The 19,787-nt window shown below is 42.1% G+C and overlaps 1 protein-coding gene across 3 annotated transcripts in view; it reads left to right on the top strand.

Annotated features, from left to right (window-relative positions):
- TUB (TUB bipartite transcription factor) overlaps positions 1-19,787 on the top strand; it is a 73,349-nt gene that overhangs the window by 9,067 nt on the left and 44,495 nt on the right. The window lies entirely within an intron of this gene.

The following is a 19,787-nucleotide window of genomic DNA, read 5'->3' as shown; positions in this document are numbered from 1 at the left end:
CTTCTAGTCTCTTGGATTAGAAGGAGAAACTTGGCAGAACTGTAGTCAATTTTACCCTGTTAAAAAACAATAACACCCAAATGGCCAACTTTTCTGTTCTGTGCCAGTAACTATAAATACAGGAGGCTAGACTTAGATCAATGGTCTTAGACAGTGACTATAAATCTCACTACTGTGCAGGAAGGCTAGAGTTCGGGAAAAACAAGCAACTTTACTTCAGAAACTGAAATTTTTATGTGGACACATCTAAAATCCAGTCACCAGAGCAGAATGTAACCTTGTATTAGTCCAGATGTCAGCCAAGGAACCAGAAATGGCACACACTCAGGAAGCCAGGTCCAAGGTTGGAAAGTTGTCTGCTTGCATAAGTTAGACTCTCAAGCCATTCTTTCACAGTATTGAATCAGCCCATGCCTACTGTCCTGAGTCATAACTCTTTCCTTGGAGGAACTTTGCTGAAACTCCCTGTTGTACTCGATTCATCAAATCTTGTGCTGGAGACTAAAACATATGAAGAACAGTTGCAGGAACTGGGTATGTTTAGCTTAAGAGAAAGAAGGACTAGGGGAGACATGATAGCATTGTTCCAATATCTCAGGGGTTGCCATAAAGAAGAGGGAGTCAAACTATTCTCCAAGGCACCTGAGGGTAGAACAAGAAGCAATGGGTGGAAACTAATCAAGGAGAGAAGCAACTTAGAACTGAGGAGAAATTTCCTGACAGTGAGAACAATTAATCAGTGGAACAGCTTGCCTCCAGAAGTTGTGAATGCCCCAACACTGGAAGTCTTTAAGAAGATGTTGGATAGCTATTTGTCTGAAACGGTATAGGGTTTCCTGCCTAGGCAGGGGGTTGGACTAGAAGACCTTCAAGGTCCCTTCCAACTCTACTATTGCATTGTATTGTATTGTGCAAGCATTCAGGAACTTTTCCTGCCCAGTCTCTGAAACTGTAGACTCTGCCTATTTATGGTTTGGCTGTTGATTATGTGATTGCTCCAGAAGCGCAGGTTTATCATGTAGAACAGAGGTAGCCAATCTTGGCAAGTTTAAGATATGGGGGGAATTCTGGAAGTTGAAGTCCACACATCTTAAAGTGGCCAAGATTGGGAATCTGCTGTAGAAGATCTTTCTCATTCTGACTTATTAGCAAATATCTGAGGGGGCTGCTGGCCCCCTTCACAACCCCTGAGTTGTGAAGTTTTTCTCCTCCAGTTCAGAATCTGATTCATCAGATGGGGTCATACTAATTTCATCTACTGGATCTGTCTCTTTAATAGCCATTTTACATTTTCCCACTCAGTTGGTCTGGAGGAAGAAACTTTTTGCCGGTGTTATACAATTAAAAGAAGTCAGGCCACATTTTTTTATTTTTTTATTTATTCTTCGCATTTCTAAACCGCCCCCTCTCCGAAAAAGGGACTCGGGGCGGTCTTATGCTAAATCTGTTAAAGGAAACAAACAAAATGTCCAGCATTCCACTGTTCCATGATTGAATCATGAAAACAAAAATAAAATGGTAAAATGATGTCAGACACAACAGCAGCTCAGTACAAAACAGGCATTAAAGGCAGACAGCTGGGGTGGGGAGATGAGGGAACATGCCAGGCAAAGCATAGTTGTGTAAGACAGTATGAAGTGCAATGAGTAAATGGATCAGCCTTGCTTGTCCCACTGGAGGAAGAAATACACTACATTTGAGGTAGAACAAAAAAACTCAGGGGGAGGGGACCTTCTCAGAAGTTTGGGGGTGAGCTAATGGTAATACAATATATTCCTGCCATCTTCAAATAATAGGGGGGATCATTCTTGAACCAAAGCAAACAGAAAGTGCGAATCAACCCTAAGAGACAGTGACTGGCCAAAGGTTACCTAGTGACCTTTAATTGCTGAGAATGGACTTGACCAAGGGCACCTCCTGTCGTATCCTAACACCTTAACCACTGCTTAACATTTCTTTCCTAAGGAAAAACGAAAGTCTCAGAAACCCAGTAAGCCAGACTCACCAAGGACCAGAACAAGGAGATCACTTTTTGGGGAGCTGAAGAAGAAAGTGGCATCTCTTCCTTTGTTATGAAAGCTGGCTGAGACTCAGGTTTAGAGGGTTGGTACATTAAAAAGTGCTGAGTTATGGGAAGAATGGTTAAATTGTATGCACCCTACCTGGAAGGAACACTCTATTTTCTAGGACCTCTTCTAGAGAGTTAACTGATGGAGACTAATGCCTAGTATGGCTGGAACTGCTGGAAGGAAGAAACTAGCTTGAGGAAGGGCCTATATCAAGACAAGGGTCAGATTTAAAAAAAAAGTTCAGGGTTGAAATGTAACTATAGAAATGTAAACCAGAGAAAATGTCTCAGACAATCACCCTCCTTAATTCCCACAAAGACCTAGTTTTCATGAATAAAGGGAAGGAGGGAGAAGCACAATCAGACTATATTGATTTATTGATTGTGTGCCATAAAATCATTTTTGACTCTTAGCAACCACATCAATAGATTTTCTCCACATGATCTATCCCTAACTTGGTCTTTCAGGTCTTCTGACAGTGCACTAATTGTCATTGTAACTGCTTGCTGCTGGTCATCCTATTCTCTTATCTTCCATTTTCCCCAGCATTTCATCCTTTACCAGAAAACTAGGTCTTCGGATAGTGTGTCTGAAGTAGGATAATCTCAGCCTGATCATTTGTGCCTTTAGTAAGAAGTCCGGATCGATTTTTCCAGTGATCCATTAGTTTGTTTTCTTGGCTTTCTACGGTATTATTCTCAAGAGTGTTCTCCAACACCAAAGTTCAGAGACATCAATACTCATTCTGTCCTGCTTCTTCAAAGCCCAGTTTTTGTTTCCATAGAATGTCACAGAATACTATGGCATGCACGATTCTGATATTTGTATAGACATATCATGGCATCTGAATATCTTTTCCTAGACCTTCTGTCACTAGGACCTTCTAATAAGAGTGGTATTGGCCTGCGTGGCTTAGGTTTCCTAATGTGATCTATTTTGAAGGAATAGATAAATGCTAAAGGAATATCTTTGATTTGGCCTGTCTGCATCTGATCCCCTGTCTACTTTTGCCTTTCATGCCGAATACCCACTTCTGGAGTTTCCCTCTGAAATTGAGCTGGTTAATTATCCTTACTTGTTTGTTGGACTGCTAGCCTCTTGGATTGGTTTTCACCTAATTACTTTCAGCCTAGGGTTGCCAACCTTTCTTGATCCATTTGTGATCTTTCCTGAAGACACAGGTACCTACTAATTAAAAAAAGAAAACCTAGGGCAAAATCCCGTAATAACTAACAAGTTTATTAGTGAAAACTATGTAATATTTTGTAATTAAAATTTTGATAGCATATCGTTTTGGTTTATTCTGCATAGCATCCTGAAATCTATTTGAAAAAGGGAAATTATATTTTAAAATAATAATTAATAAAATCAGCCCAAATACCTGAGATCTTTGAACCAGGTTCATGGAACATGTATGCCAATATTTCACATTGATTCATATAGTGCTTGAATAACAGTATGGCTTTTTAAAAAAAGACATTCACAATGGGTGGTGTTCTCGATTCGGATGAGAATGAATAGCTGAAGATTCAAGTTGCTCTTTGTAGAGATGGAACCTTAGGGGGAAGACTAGCCTAATTTGATATGTATGAGTATGTCCTGCCATTATGCTTAACCTTTCATGGTAAAAACCAGCATCTTATTCACAGAGAACTCTGGGAATATATAGTGATGTGTAGTCATTTGTAAAGCACAAACAAGGAATTAAGCTTTGTATTTCAGTTACAAACAGCAGGAAATTTTACTTTGGCTACATAAACAGTACCATTTGGGGAAATACACATGTTTAGAAATAGCTACTCATAGCGCTAGGAATACATGACTATAACTTGTTTATAGATTATTATAAATAATCTCTAGATGTCTTCTCTTCAGTCTATTAAAAATGCAGGTAACATTGTTATTTCAGTAAATGTGATCAAATATCCTTCTTGTCCTGTCAAATTCCTGCTTGGTGTTTAGGCATGATTTCTGAAGGAATAAAAGAGTTAAGACATGATTAGGCAGATAGTCTGTTTACATACTGTGAAGGATGAGATTTCTCCATCTCTGCATTATAGATTAATATTGCTTAGAAGTCTTTCATTTTCTCTATTACCTCTTGGCAGTTTTCAATAGTAGGCTTAGAAATATGACCCAGGATCTGATCATAACACGTTTGTGCAGCAGTAAATATTATTCAAATCAATGTTCTTAATATCAGTAGAAATAAGTTTAGCAACTGAAGATTGGATATTTTCTCCTCACTAAATGTAACAGAAATAAATCAGGCTTTTATATTCCTTGATGAAATAAAGCAATATTGTGTAGAAATCAGTTGCTTAGTGCTTCTGTCCTATATATGAAAGTACACTTTACTTAATTGAACAATGTTTACTGTTAAGTACACATATAACATTGTACTATAAGTCCCCATTGTTTTCTCAAAATCCTATTGGTTTCTCTGGACTGTGAACATTAAAGACTTTAGATATTTATGTTGAACTATTATTGTCACAAAAACATTCAACATAGTTGATGTTGAGAAGCCACCCTTAGTACAGTTTTCATAAACACAGTTGGAACATGGAAATTATCATCTGGGGTTCCTTGAGTTATTTTAAGTCCTTTATTATTAATTTGTTTGGTAAGACTGTTTGCTGTAATTGCTTGAAGCATATTCAAATTTGTTGTACTATATATTTTTATACTGTGCACTGATGTTTTCAATTGTATCTGTACTTGGAGTTGGCACACATTGTTGATCCTCCACGCTGCTTTGGGAACAAAGTTGTAAAGTTTAGCCTAATGATTAAGATATTGGATATAGATTGATGGGATTCATTTTCAGGTCCTCACTTGGTCGAAGGGCTCTCTGGATTATTTTGGGTCAGTCAACCTCTCTGAGCTCAATGCCATGCTATTGTTGCATAATGTGATTTTGTTGTAGATTGAGTGGGACTGTCAAAACAGAATATCTGAATCATATTGGGGGAATCTAATACAAACTTCCTTCTGTAGTTCATTTTTTTTTTAAAAAAACCTTGGTTAATCAACTGTTCTTTAGTCATTTCATTGAATTTGCAAAGGCATAACATGCCTAGTGGTAGTTTCTTAGAAAATGTATAAATCTATATTTAACTTTTTCTCTGCAATGTTTGGCAGAGGCATCAGCCTGATCAATTTCATTGTCAGATGTAATTCAAGCTGCAGTCCATCTTCCTCCTGATGCTTGGCTCTTCTCGGGGAAAATAGTCTCAGCAGCACCTGTGAATTTCTATATAAACGAAGCTCCTAGTATGAAAAGAGCCATGGTTGGGCAGTAGTTAGAATGCAGTATTGCAGATTAATTCTGCTGCAAGCCGACTGCCACAGTTTGGCAGCTTGAGTCTCACTCAGCCTTTCATCCTTCCGAGGTCGGTAAAATGTGGACCCGGATTGTTGGGGGAATATGCTGACTCTATAAAACCGCTTAGAGAGGGCTGCAGTGTAAAGCACTACGAAGCAGTATATGTGCTATTACTAGTGCTATTGTTATCACAGCTAATTGAAGTGAACTGGTACAGAATGCCCCCAAGTTATGTCTTGTTACCCTTCCCAATTAGGCAGCCTGCATAAAGTATTATAACATGGCTTCCAAGGAAAGCATGTTGAAGAAAGGAGTGACATCTCAAAGTGGAAGGATAGCTTTGAAAATAATGTACAGCAGAAACTCTTCCTGATCAAAGAGCACACCAAACACTGTAATCAGTTAACCACATATGTATATTACTTAACCAAACCTTCATGGTAATTTCATCACTTATTTTGACATAACAATGTGACAATCATCATTATCGTCATCATTTTGCTTTTATTCTGAAACAATCCACACACACACACACACTTCCCTAACATATTTCATCATCGCCATATATCATTGAGGCATTTAAAAAATTAAGTCACTGTTCATGGTTCAGACACATAGCATCTTGTTGCGGCTGCTGCTGTTTTTTGGCTATCTTTTATTGCATAATTTCAGTTATTAGCGTTTTGGAGCATCTTTGGAGAGATTTTATTCCATGTCTGAATAAGGAGAGTGGTTCAATTCCAAAAAAAGATTCTTAAAATAACAGTTATGGAAAGATGGGGAAGGATTTTTTTTAATAATGCACATATATCATTTAGAGTTTTAAGATGTCATCTTCAAAAGAAAAAAATCAGAATTTCAGTGTCCCTGAATTAATTTCAAAGTTTCTTTTTTCCAGAGTGGGTTTGCAGGATGGTCCAGTGATGGTATTATCACAGCCAATTGGCCTCGAGACTGGGTTGAAGCTGAAGCCACGCCTCTGGGCTCCTCTCCTCTGACTCCAGTTTCAATCCAGTCTGGCCAAAGAGAGGTTGAAATTTATTGACTCCTGATCTGATTACCTTTTCTGGACCATCCTCTACTCAGCTTGCTTCCTATCTCACAAGGAGACCCTATCTTCACCTCCCAGTAAATCCCTGCCGATAGCTGCAGTTTTCCAGCTACCTGAGGGTTTAAATCTCAAGGCTTGGAGGCTCCGGTGGCTGGGTCGCTGTTCCGGTGGCCATTTTGGCCGGCGACCACGTGGAGCCTTGAGAGGGCAGATCGGTGCCGGTGGGGCTAAGGGGCTCTGGTTTCCAGCCTGACAGCGCCAGAAGCCCTAGAACAGAGCATGCCTCGCTGCTGCAGGATTAAAAGAGGGCATAGAAGAGCGTGAGTGCTGCAGAGGCCCCAGAAGCAGCAAAAGCGGCTGAGAAGGCGCATGGCAGACTTCCCAAGAAGCCGTGGCAACCCCGAAACACGCCCTTGCGGCGTTTAAAAGATTGTAGCGTGCGGCAAAAGGAGTGAGGACCTCTATCCTTCTGGCAGCGGAGGTGGAGGTGAGGAGCGAATCACAGGAAGCATGAGGAGTGGTCATAAGTACCTGTGTGATGGCAGATAGATTCCCTTCCCCCACCCAATGTCCCCTGGGGAGGGAACTTCCTCCAGTCAGCATCCCACTGCTTCCTCCAGGAGGCTTAAAGCCTCGGCTGACACTCGCCTTTCCATTGCCAGCCAAAGAGACGAACCTAGGAAGCACAGCGCTTTAGTGAGAACCTTTTCCAGGGCAGAGAGGTTGAGGGCCCTGCAGGGTAGGATCAGTCCCTCCTCCTCCAGGTCCAGGTCACCCTTAGGGGATCTTTCTAGGCAGGCCTCTCTCCCCCCCTGGTCACCAGATTCCTTGAGGGAGTGCAGTGGGGGGGGGGCTGCCCATCCCCCCCTTTCCATGGAGGATCTTGACCAGGTAGACAATCAGGCTGAGTTTCTCTCTCAAGAGACACAGCAGGGAGGTAGAGACCCATCCAGGCCTTCCCTGGCACCTATCCCCAGCCATGGTCAGGTGCCAGTGGGACCCAGCTGGGATTCCTTAGATATGGAGGATCTGCCTGTTGGCCTCCAGAATCTCATTGAAACAGCCATTGCCTCAGGTACCTCAGGGCGAGGTCATGTTCCCAGTTCTTCATCATCCCAGCCACGGGGCCCGACCCTGTCGGTCTTCCCTCCTGGGTCTGCTTCCCTGGCGAACAAGGGGTCAGTCTTGGGGGACAAGGCACAGCGAGACCCAGATCTCTCTGAGGATGAGGAGGATCTGGAGCATGACCCGCCCACTTTCACGGGGTTGTTCCCTCCTACCCTATTCTAGTCCCTCCTACGCAAAGTGCGTGCCATGGCACACCTGGGGGGAGGCGAGGTGACAAAAGAAGGGAGCCGGTGAAGAAACCCCAAGACCCAGTCTACTCCGAGCTAAAACCTGTTAAGGAGGAGATCCCGGCTCCCGATTTATTCCTGGAAGTAGTTAGGAGGCAGTGGGAGACACCCGAGGTTTTCCCTACTCCAGGCAGTAATGACAGATGGTTCTATAACATCGAACCAGATTTCTCCCAAGCATTGCAGTGCCCTCTGGATCCGCCTGTGGTGGCCTTGGCTGCCCCAGCCTCGCTGGTACCCAAGAATGTGGCAGACAACCTGAAGGCAGAGGACAGGAAGGCGGAGATGATCCTCAGGAAGACCTTCCAGTCGTCTGCTTGGGCCATTAAGGCGTTGTCGTCTGCGTCGTTCTTCTGTCGTACGGCCATCCTTTGGATGGAGCAGATCCAGGCGTGCATTCTACCGGACGACGTCTGCCTGCACCAGGACCTAAACAAATTAGTGGCAGTTGCTCAGTTTTCGGCTGACGCAACCTTAAATGCTATGAATTCTTCCAGGGCTATGGCATCGTCCGTTGCGTCTCGTCGCCTCCTGTGGCTCTGGGGATGGCAGACAGACAACAAGGCAAAGTGGCAGCTGGCCTCAGCAGCCTATAGGGGGGGGGGCTCCCATTTTGGAGCTTCCCTTGATCCAATCCTGGTGGACAAGAACAAGAAAAAGGTGCTACCGTCATCAACCAAGAAGGCGGAGCAGAGGACCACGCCCTACTACCGCAGGTCGGCACAGCGACCACAGGAGCAGGAAACTTACCAGAGCAGGTCGGATAAGCTACCCGACAGGGGATTCAATCGGGACAGATCCCACTTCCAGCCCCAGAACAAACAGCCCTTTTGGGGGGAGGGTCATCCCTTCCACTGGGGCAAGTAGGTCTCCTTCGACCTCACCCATTGGCGGCCGCCTGGCTCTGTTCGCAGACTCCTGGGCGGAGATTTCCACAGATGCCTGGGTCCTCGGTACAGTGACCTATGGTCTCCGTCTGGAGTTCCTTTCCTCTCCCCCCAATTGTTTCTGGGTGTTGCCCCCAGCCAGGAACGTTGATAAGCGTCAGCAGATGCGAAAGGCCATCCAGCACTTGCTCGACATTGCGGCCATAGAGGCGGTCCCTGGTGACCAAAGGGGCAAGGGGTTCTACTCTATCCTTTTCCTAGTGCCAAAATTATTGGGGGGATGGAGAGCCATTTTAGACCTAAAACGCCTGAACCAATTCTTGGTATACAGACGTTTTAAAATGGCCTCTCTCAAGTCCATCCTGGCAGAGATTCGGGATGGGGACTATATGGCATCCGTCGACCTCACTGAAGTCTACGTGCACATCCCCATTTTCCGCGAGCATAGGCGTTCTCTATGCTTCTCCTACCTAGGGGCTCACTTCCAGTACAGACGCTCCCGTTTGGGTTGGCTTAGGCCCCCAGAACCTGTACCAAGGTGCTAGTGGTAGCGGCTGCCCACCTGAGGGAGATTCCCATCAGGCTCTTTTCTTACCTGGATGACATCCTCGTTCAGGGGGCGTCTCCTGCCCAGATGAGGTCAGATCTCCAGCAGGCCATTGACACCCTCCAGAGCTTGGGGTTCTCAATTAACTTTGAGAAGAGTACTCCCTCTCCAGCCACTCGAATCCTCCACCTGGGGGCGGTCATTGATTCCTGGTTGGGTCAAGTTTTTCTCTCCCCGGATTGTTGAAGTTAATTAACCAGATCTGGAAGGATTGTTGTGTCCCCGTAGCCCTTCTTTCCAGCTTGCTGGGAAAGTCCATCTCATGCATCGAAGTGGTTCTGTGGGTGCGACTACATGCCAGGACATTCCAATGGAGGCTGCTGCCATATCAGAGGGCCGATTCCAGCAACGCGACGCCACAGGTGCTGATGTCTCTCAAGTGGTGGATGTCCCCGGTATTGCTCAAGGGCTGCAAATTCAGGGAACAAGATTGTCTCATATTGACAACGGAGGCCAGTCTGTTCGGTTGGGGGCGCAACCCTAGGCTCCCAGCTGGCACAAGGCCGGTGGGACCTTCAACACAACATAAATTGGCTGGAGTTCCGGGCAGTCCTCCTTGCCCTACGATGGTTCGAAACCTCAGTAGAAGGTCACCACGTCCTCGTCTTAATAGACAATGTTGCAGCAAAGGCGCACATCAATCGACAGGGGAGCACACAATCCAGAGCGTTGCACACCGAGGCGATGTCTCTGGGATATTGGGTGGAGAAACACCTACGCTCCATCCGAGCGGAACACATCACCATTGTCGACAACCATCAGGTGGACTGGCTGAGCCGGGAGATGGTAGACAACGGAGAGTAGAATCTGTTCAAGGAGCTCTTCCAGAGGATCTGCCAGGGTTTGGGAGACCGGTGGTGGACCTGTTCGCCACTCCATTCAACGTTCAACTGCCGCGGTTCTTCTCTCGGTTCCCAGCTCGGGGCATGGAGGGGGTCAACACCCTTCGCTCCAGGTGGCCGGTCGGGCTGCTGTATGCTTCCCCCCCACCTCTCCTTCCCAGGGTCATCCAGAAGGCAATCAGAGAGCAGGCGGAGGTAATCCTATTACATATTCATATACAATTCTGTAATTGAATTTTTGGAAATGCAGACAGATTCTTAGAAACTAATTTCCTGCCCTGAAAATTAGCATAAAATGACTAGCTGAAATAAACATTTTCTCGTGTGCAGGAAGGAGCCTGTAGAATTTGACAATAAATCTCTGAATCACTTTTGAAAAGCGCCTTAAGTATTGGGATTACAATAAATAAATACACATTATATATAAAATCTGCTTACTCCAACTCAGCAGACTAGCAGACTTTGTTAGAATAAAATGTATGTGGTTTATTGTTTATTGTAATATACTAATACCAAATAGAAAAAAATGTATCTCTTGAACACATTTCATGGGTTCTAAAAGTAGACTTAAAGTTAAATGAAATCAAAAACTATCATTTAAGAAATGCATTGTAGCATATATCTGGTTCTTACACTATATCTGTTCAACTCTGATAGGTTAAAACATTTCAGATTAGCTAACATACTTATTCAGTCTTTGTGTTTTCCTGGAAAAAACAAATGATAGTCTCAAAGGCCCTTGCCAGTTTTCTTTTAGAAAATATATATAATTTGAGATGTGCAGCAGTAGTGCAATAGTCATTGATGTTGTCATTCTCTGCTTTGTACGAACAATGAAAGGCTTTAGGCTCTAAAATAGAAGCACAATCATGGCAATTCAATAGATGACAAGTTTTCACTCCTCCTCCCATCTAATGCCAAACATTTCTGCTTTGTGTCCAAATGCTACAGAATTTATGAAGTCTACAAGAAGGAACCCAGTGTATTTTAACTGAAACTTTCTGTTTCTAATGTAATGTTATTTAAATTGATGCTTCTGGCCAAATATATAGTTCAGGACTTGAAGAGCCGTTGGAGATGCAACATATTTTTCTGTTGATAATTGTATTTCCTGAGAAGCTTCACAGCAGTTAGATGGGTACAGAGATTAAGGCTCATTCTGTATTTTCTATTTATAAAGAAATGTCTGTGTTGTTGTTTTATTTGTATTGTTTGTTTAGAATTTTGATTTTTATGGCTTATCCTTGAACTGTTTGATGGCTACTTTTCAATTTTCCATGTTTAAATTTTTAAATACTAAACTCCCAAGTACAATGAAAAAAATGAATAAGAGTGAGACTCAGAGAGATAAAAGAAAACAGCCTGGAGTGGGTGGGGGGACTTTCCCCCTTTCTGATTTTCTTCAAGTATTTCGGGTTGCCCCAGAAATAAAGTTTACTAAGAACATTTGGGGAAAAAAAGGAAGCACATTGATCTTTGTAGAATTTATCTTTGTTATGGTAGAGTGATAATGATAGCTTTGCAAGGGTAATGCAGTAATATGGTACCTGCATTGAAATGGTTAATTCACTTTTATGGGGGTTCAATGAGGATTTAGCTCATTGGAGTTGGGTTGTTGTTTTTTTAGTCCATTGTGTTCTGCAGTATTTTAAAGGATATCTGCAACTGATATCTGGGGGATTGCCCAAATTATTATCGTATTTTTTGGAGTATAAGACACACCTTTTTTCCTCAAAAAAGAGGCTGAAAATCAGGGTGCATCTTATACATTGAATACAGCATTTTTTTGCCTCCCGAAGCTCCGCCCCTTCACCAAAATGGCCGTGCATACCCTTATGGAAGCTTTCAGACAGCTCCTGGGGGCTGGGGAGGGCAGAAATGAGCAGAAAATGGGTTGTTTTTTGTACCCCCAGCCCCCAGCAGCACTCTATAAGCCTCCATAAGGCTATGCATGCAATTTCTTTGACAAAAAACAGCCTGTTTTTGCAAAAAACTGGCCGTTTTTGCTCTTTTTTGCCCCCCCCGAAACACTCTGCAAGCCCCCCCCCCCCCCGGCTATTCTTGCCTTTTATTTGAAAAAAAACCGGGCCTGTTTTTGTGGAAAATGGGCCATTTGGGGACCATTTGCAAAGTGCAAAAACTCTTTTTTTCCCTTTTGGAAAGCTTTTTAGTTAGAGTGATTGATGAGAATTACATTGATCAAGTGCTGTGCCAGCAGAAACAAAGTCACAGGTTGTCAGCAATTTCCTTCTCCAGCACATGGATAAATACACCTGGAAACATCTACCTACCCCTCTCTCTCTCTCTGTCCTTTATCTACATACCTACCTACTCTCTCTTCCTCCATCCCTCCCTACTGTACTTCTCTCCCCCCCTCCCTCTCTCTCCCTCGATCTACCTACCTACTTTTAAAAAATTTGCCTCTTCAAAACCTTGGTGCGTCTTATACTCCGAAAAATACGGTAAATATTTTTCAACACCTGCTATCCTGCACCATCATGGTTTAAGACCTCCATAGATCTGGAACCCATACAGCATTATTCTCCAAAAGGCTAGGAAGGGCTAGTTTGGAAGAAACATTCTCTCCTCCTCCCACTCCAAAGGCAACCTGTCACGATGTCATTTCATTTCCCTCCCTCTGCTTAATGGATTTTCTATGGTAAAACAAAGTTGAAGGAATTATTGGGGAAAAGCAGAAGAGTTCCAAATAAAAGATGAGATCATTTGAGCCTTCCCAAACTATATTCCCTTGAGTAAAATTCAGTGAATATATTGTATGTTATGATCTAAGAGAATTAGTAATTCAAACTTCATTGGCAGACACCTTATCTTAAAAGTTCCAGTGAAAAAATAATTAAGATATCAATCAGGCTGGACCTCTTGACACACCCTCATCTTTCTAGCTAGAGAGCAAGAAAGTTTAGCCGCCCTTTCAAGGACCTCTCCCATACTTCTTCTACAAGCCTTTCCCTTCAACCTAGCTCTAGGAAAAAGAGAAAGGAAGGTGCTTTCAATCTTCTTGCCCAAACCCCAGAAATGCAGAATTTAATACACTTTGAGCCAGATATAAAATAAAAGTTACAGTTGTACAGCAGTAAATTCTTGCCCACGGGGAAGGTTTTAATGAGAAATTTCCATTTAAAATGTATAGATATAAAAGGAATATATTGGAAAAGGAAAGCGCAGGACACAGCAATGGCCATAAATATGAGTCAGTTGCCAAGCATCTGAATTTTGACCCTGGGAACGCTGCAATGATTGTAAGTGTGAGAAATGGTCATTGGTCACTTTTTTCAGTGCCATTGTAACTTTGAACCATCACTAAATGAACTGTTATACGTTGAAGACTGTACAAATCTTCCCCAAACATTCCTCTGCAAAGGAGATGGGCAGTAAATAAAAGTGTTGTGGAATGAAAGACTGATTTAAGAACAGTGGTAATCAGGAAGTTATCGTTCTCCTGGGCTTTAATTTGTATCTTTAACCTCCTCTAAATATCTCTCCGGATAGTGTGCCGAGTGGGTATGTGTTTTTAAAGAGCCTGATGGTGGAATTAGCTTCCATTCAGCCATTCTCTGCTCACCTTTAACTGTTGATTACGCCACGTCCCACTCTGCATTAATGGATGCATGTTGAGCATCAGCCACTGTACGGCGGCCTCCACAATTTCATTATTACCTCATTGATTTTTCATGTACTTCCATTTTTTCTTCTTCAAGTCAGAATAGCTCTTCTATTGGGGCTATGTTTGTTTTCTCTCACCAAGATTTCCTGGTGGAATTTGTTGGGAGTCAAATATTTGTTTGGATTCGTCCCCCTCCCCCTCTTGTTCATCATCATCATCATCATCATCATCATCATCATCATCATCATCATTTTAACCCTTCAGGAATGTATCTTTCTGCTTGGCTGCCTGTCTCTGGTCATTCCAGAGATGGTAAAACATGGTAGCGATCGCTACCAAAGTTACTATGACGTCTGAATCAAATAATGTGTTGACTATAGGAAATTACTAATAGAAAGTACCACCTTTTTCAAAAGGTTTCTCTTTAGTATGCACTAAAGATCATGCATAATTTGCATCTATTAGAATTTTATTATTCCACTGGCATTGGGGAAAAGAAAATGAAAACAATTATTGTATCCTCAATTGACATTTCTTCACTTAGAACTGTTTTATCAAAAATTATTCCCCTTCCCTTTAATGGAATTCAGTATGTGATTATGCCTGGAAATAATAAGAATGATGTTGTATCACATTTTAAAAACACGGGAAGTTAGATTTCATTTATGAACAGTTTCATTCACTGCTCGTCTTTTCGGTGGGCTCCCTTTGGGAGCACAGGGTGCCTTGGAGGGGCGCCCTGCCATAGGGCAGCTTGCTAGGGCCCCCTGGATTGGCGGCGGCCATGGCGGGGTCTTCAGCTTCACCCCAGGAGCCGGGAAGCGTGGGGGGTGCACCGCAGCGCTGCATGTCGCCGCACGTCTTCGCCGAGCGGAGCCTGGAAGGAAACGATTTGAAGGCTACAGCTGAAGTGCGGTGAGGTGGGAAGTCTCCCCAAGTCTTTTACTAATCTACTCAATTGATGAACTGCAGTCTTGTTAAAACTTTGATTCAATCTCTGGAAGAGTTAAGATTGGAGGGGGGGGATTTCCACCCCCCTCAGAAAAGCGGCACTTGTAAAATCTCTCCCTCTCATAGGAGAGAGAGAGAGCTAAAAACTTACTTTCACTTCCCCTAAGCAATGGGAGAATGACTTTTTACAACAATTGCGAGAGAAAGGATGGTTGAACTGATCCTTCTTTAAACTATTTATGGAAACTTTGGACTTGTTGTTTTCTGACCTCCTGTGAAGGCTGAGCCAAGATGGCCAACTTCCTCCTTCTTCTTTGCCTCTATGAATGAGATTCCTCTTTTGGAAGATTTTCTGGCTCTGAACTAGTTTCCACCCCAGAGACCTCCAGGAGCCTCTCCTATTACGCATTTCCCTTGGATTTGGAATATTTTGATTTAACTATTTTACCTGGAGCTGCATTGGAAGATCAACACTCTCTTCTGGGTTTGTCTTCCTTGTGATCTCTCCCTGCTGTGCTTCTCCACAGATGCCATTTCCTTGCACAGACGCATAACTGTCTCTGAGTTTCATGATGGGTCCTAAAAAACTACCGCCTGGTAAGGCTTCTTCGGCCCCAACATCTTCCACGTCCAGCCCGATTACCCAACAGACACCATTGGTGTCATTTCTACAACCTAAAGCGCCTGAAGAGAGCTCAAAGGATTTGTCTGTTCACCAAATGCTTCAATCTCTTTTAAAGGGACAGGACGAATTGAAAAAACAACTCACAGATCTAAATAATCAGCTCAGAGAAACACAACAACAAACCACACAAAACAAACAGAGAATAGATGTACTGTAGGAGGGCGCGGTTGGGATGAGGGAGGAGGTTAAGACAATCCAGAGGGGGAATATAGAATTCGAAAATCATATGATAAAGATGGAATTTGAAAGGATGTCTTTTTTCCTTAGATTTCAAAACTTGCCAGAAACCGAGAATGAAGATCTTAAGGAGATTATGACTACAATTTTAGCAGAATACATTAAAAGAGATAAACAGCAGCTGTGGTGGGATATTGACCTGATTTACAGGATCAACTCAGCATACGCTAGAACACACAATGTTCCAAGGGAAGTCCATGTTAAATTTCTTAGAAAGACTACAAGAGATGAGGTTCTAGGAGCTCAAAGGGTGGGACCACTAAAATATAAAGACAAAGAAATAACCATTCTTAAACAGATTCCAAAGAAAGTAAGAGATAATAGGAAGAAATATTCCTCTTTAGTAAAGAAATTATATAATAAAGGAGTCTGGTTCAGGTGGTTATTGCCAGAAGGTATGTTGATTTTCTGGGAGGGCAGCAGAATTAGAATTAACACAGTTGTGGAGGCGGAGGCTTTCACTAAAAAACATAATGCCCTCCTAGACGAAACGGGATAGTACACAAGAAATGAAGGAGGGAGGGGCCGAGGCTCTGCCAGCAGACCGGGGGGGGGGGGAGGATGCAACATCTCAGGTCACAAAAGTGATTTGAAACATTATTGCAATTGTTGTTATAATGTAACTTTATGGAAGTGATACAAAAAATGATTGAATATACTGATGACTTAGTGTAAAACTCAAAACTGCCAATGTTTATTCAAATGTTGATGTTTTTCTATTTTTCTTTGTAAAAGTTGTGAGATTTGGGGGGACTGCTTTCCCCCGCATGATGTAGCTGTCAAAATTTTCTATACCTTTTTTAACCCCTTTTCCTTGAAAAAATTTGTAAAAACCAATAAAAACTTGTTTATTAAAAAAAAAAAGAATTTTGCTAGACATCATTACTGCTGTATCTTGACCCAAGTGGGCAGTTTCTAGATCCTAATAAAGCAATGATGCAGTGATGTTCCAGTTTAAAATGTGGCATCGATCTTGTTCTTCACCTGGGAATTTGAATCACCTGCAAGGTTATGTTTGTTTCTTTGTATAGTACTCAGTTCTGAAAAAGGAATGGGAAATAATTACCCAATTTCTCCTCATTCAGTTGAGGAAAATTAAAATATGCTTAGTAGCAGTTTCTGTACCAAAGTCCTGTTTCTTACAGGTGATTCCTTGGAGTTCTAAATTCAGTCAGTGTTTCTAGGTCGTGTTGCATTGCTGAGAGATTTCCTCACATCCGGCTATAACTATCATTCAAATGCTGACAGAAGAAGCAAAAAAGTATTGTAGAAAATTTCTAGAGGTGTGCCATGGGTCCTATCTTAGGATAAGAGACATGGAATATTAAAATAAGAAACTTCCTGTCAATGAGCTATTAAACCAGGGGTGATCTACATGAGAGAGCCCATACATGAAATAAATTAATTAATCACCAGCTCAGATGTACTGACTGAACTTTCCTACAAAGATTGCCCTAAAGGTAGTCCTCAACTCAATTGGGACTGGAAAATTCATTGGTACATGGTGTGGTCGTTATGGCCTTTTTTGCCATGGTCATTAAATGAATCACTATAATAGTTAAGCAAGACAACAGTTGGCTATGATCTGTGTGTGACCTTCCCCACTGGCTTTCTCACTTTGCTTGTCAAGAGATAGTTGAGAAAGTCGCAGATGGTCACATGACTTCAGGAAGCTGCAATTGTTGTAAGTGTGAGCTGGTTGCCAAATGCCTGGATCATGATCAAATGACCGTGAGGATGCTGCGATGGTTTTAAGTGTGAGAACTGGTTGAAAGCCACTTTTTTCAACATTGTCATAACTTTGAACAGTCGCTAAACAAGTCAAGGAGTGCCTGTATTAAAATAATATAAATATACTTAGGCCAAATTCTAACTTCATTTCTAGCACTGTGGTTTCTGCAGGATATAAACTTTAAATGAAATGAATGTGCCTAAGATAGGACTAGAATGCAACTTTGTGCCTAATATAGGACTAGAGCTCACGGTCTCCTGGTTTCTATAGTCTGGTGCTTTAATCTCTACACCAAATTGGCTCATTATATTAAACCATGCTAAATGACAGTGAGAACAATTAATCAGTGGAACAGCTTGCCTCCAGAAGTTGTGAATGCCCCAACACTGGAAGTCTTTAAGAAGATGTTGGATAGCTATTTGTCTGGAACGGTATAGGGTTTCCTGCCTGGGCAGGGGGTTGGACTAGAAGACCTCCAAGGTCCCTTCCAACTCTACTATTGTATTATTATAAATCTCTTATTAGCTAAGATATCTTTCTCCTGCTTGATCAAAACTATTCTTTTGCAGAAGGAGTATAGGTGAATTGTGTTTTGGTGCTTTAGCTCGTTGCTGTTAGGGTTTTATTTTTATTTGTTTTGAATTTTTAGTATATCGAATTGTTTTAATTCTCTTTATGGGGAAAAGGGATTACAACAATGTTAATCTACTCCCACTGTGATGTTATTGTAAGTTTGCATATGATGAACCTTGTGCATAAATTATACTATTGGATCATAATAGTTGGCTTGGATGAATGTATGACATCAAATTCCATCTTGGCTGTTACTGACTGTGCTGAGAGTGTTATATTTGATCATGCATTTTTCCCTTCATTGGGCAGAGATAACATCTGCCTTGAAGAAAATGATGAAATAACTCTTCTTTTTTAAAAAAAACTTTTTAAAAAAACTTTAGATCAGAGTTAGTTTCATCTTTTCCAGTGAAGGTAGGTCTGAGAGTGGTGGTAAATCAGCTCTTAGTACAGCTGTATAGTTTTCTGGGTCTATTTCAATTTGGTGTTCAAGAAAGTCATTAGATACAAATGTACTAGTTGGTCTAGTGGACGATGTGAGAGGTCAAGATGGTATGTTTGTGCTCCTGATATTTCTGTAGCTTTTGGTGTCATTAGCCGTTGATTCCTCCTAGACTACATTGGGAAGGTTTTTTGGGGGGGAGGGGAGTGAGGAGAGAAGTAAGAAATGGCTCTGCTATCTACTACTACTAGTAGTATAGTTCTGCTTCTATCCTGGAGACAGGTGTGTGAGGAGATATTTGGGAAGTAGTGTTCCATCTTGCAGCCCCTGTACTATGTGTTACCATAAGGTTTCTATTCTGGCTGTTTTAACCTCTGTATGTTGTTAGCAGTGACGGGTTTCAATTTTTTTAGCACCTCTTCTGTAGGTGTGGCCTGCTTTGTGAGAGTGGCTTGCCAGCCATGTGACTGGGTGGGAGTGGCTTGCCAGCCATGTGACTGGGTGGGAGTGGCCAATTTGTAAAATGTGGTGAAACTCACTTAACAACGCTCTTGCTTAGCAAGCAAAATGTTGGCTCAGAAACTGGCATTTGACGCACGCAAGTCTTAAAGCTGTCAAGTTACAAGACCTTGCACCCCTAACCCTTTAGGAAAAAACCCCAGGAGTGTTCAAACTTGACAGCTTTAAGACTTGTGGACTTCAACTCCCAGAATTCCTCCTCTCGCTCTTCATCTTGATTATGTGTGGATGGGCGGGGGGGAGGGAGCTGGAACCGGTTCTAAACGACACTGTAGATTTGTGGAACCTCTTCTATAGAAGAGGTTAGAACTGGCAGGAACCCACCCCTGGTTGTTTGGTACAATTATTAGCAGGGTGGATAAAAATCGATTTAAAAAAATAATAATTAAAGAATGGACTTTTAAATTTTCAATAGGATTTTTTAAATTTAAACTGGATTTTTTTTTATTTTTGTAAAATTTATTTTAATAAAATGCTTTTGGAGTAAAATTCTATCTAAAGATAGTTTTCTATTTAAGATGCATTAATTATTTAGTTTATTCAGCATGAAATAGAGCTTAGTTATGTAACTGAAGCTGTATATTGTACAATATTTACATTTTTGGTAAACTCATTCAATGAATCCAAGCTATGCAAGCTAAATAGGAAAACTTCATTTTGTTTGCTAATAATAATATTAAAGATTCTAACTACCAGCAGGGATGAGTCCTTACATTTGAGGAGCATCTGTCATTTCAGATCCATCATGGCAGCGCCTGTTAGTGGGCATCCACTCCTCTGCTGCCTGCCACGTCCTTCACCTTTCTATGTCACTGCCACATCACCAGCCATCCCATTAAAGTGAATGGGACTGTGGGTGAATCAACAGCGGGTCAAAGGAGGAG

This window comes from Natrix helvetica (assembly GCF_964273705.1).
Source record: "Natrix helvetica genome assembly, chromosome: 1".
Lineage (NCBI taxonomy): Eukaryota > Metazoa > Chordata > Lepidosauria > Squamata > Natricidae > Natrix > Natrix helvetica.
The sequence above is the reverse complement of the archived record's forward strand: the minus strand, read 5'-3'. Positions and strand labels throughout refer to the sequence as shown.